The sequence below is a fragment of the Nelumbo lutea genome, chromosome 3 (genome assembly GCF_056320005.1).
Source record: "Nelumbo lutea isolate HS-2025 chromosome 3, American lotus-T2T, whole genome shotgun sequence".
Taxonomy (NCBI): Eukaryota; Viridiplantae; Streptophyta; class Magnoliopsida; order Proteales; family Nelumbonaceae; genus Nelumbo; species Nelumbo lutea.
Genome location: NC_142686.1, coordinates 71014363 through 71015362, shown reverse-complemented (window position 1 = coordinate 71015362; position 1000 = coordinate 71014363). Strand labels below are relative to the sequence as shown.

Sequence of the window (1000 nt, the reverse complement as noted above, 5' to 3'; positions counted from 1 at the left end):
TTCAGTGTGATAGGATTAGTTATTTATTTTCTTTTGTGAATATTGGCATTTTTATTGCTTTGACTTTAACAGTTTATGACAAGCAGACCTGAACTGGAAGAGATCCTTTACGACCCAGAGATTGAACGGACTCTCCGTGTCCGTTTGAGAGCTGCTAAGCAAGTCAGACAAGAAGCACAAGAAATGGCTGAACAAAGAACTATGATGGATTATGCCAAGCCTACCCTCACCGGGACTGTCTCCAGCATTATCAGGCCAACTATTGCTGCCAATAACTTCGAAATTAAACCGGCCATAATCCAAATGATACAAAATACGGTTCAGTTTTGTGGTATGGCCCATGAGGATCCAAATGCCCATATTGCTAACTTCTTGGAAATCTGTGACACCTTCAAACACAATGGGGTAAGTGATGATGCCATCCGGCTGAGGTTATTCCCATTTTCTTTGAAGGATAAAGCCAAAGCTTGGTTGAACTCATTACCGGCAGGATCTATAGCCACATGGGACGAAATGGCCAGCCGTTTTCTCTCTAAATATTTTCCCCCTTCTAAAACTGCTAAAATGAGGAATGACATCACTACTTTTTTCCAGCAAGAGGGGGAATCTTTATATGAGTCATGGGAACGATACAAGGAGCTGTTAAGGAGAGTTCCTCACCATGGCCTCCCCATTTGGCTGCAAGTGCAGACTTTCTATAATGGTCTTACTGACTCAAATAAGACCATATTAGATGCTGCAGCCGGAGGATCCATAAATAATAAAACTCCTGAGGTTGCCCATGCACTTATTGAGGAAATGGCAGCCAACAATTATCAATGGCATTCGGAAAGGACTCAAACTAGGAAGCAGCAAGGCTTGCATAATGTTGACACTTATACAGCACTAGCTGCACAAATAGGAGCACTCAGTAAAAAAATAGATGAAATGCAGATAGCTGCCATGCATGTGCAGCCTCTTAATTGTGAATTGTGTGGGGGAGGCCACATCAGTACAGATT

General features: G+C 42.4%; 1 non-coding gene across 1 annotated transcript; it reads right to left on the bottom strand.

The window, feature by feature from the left end:
• Positions 1 to 561: 561 nt before the first annotated feature.
• LOC148865457 (small nucleolar RNA R71) lies at positions 562 to 668 on the bottom strand. The gene has a single exon (XR_016112084.1). It is a non-coding gene; the product is annotated as a small nucleolar RNA R71 (small nucleolar RNA).
• Between the last annotated feature and the right edge of the window lie 332 nt (positions 669 to 1000).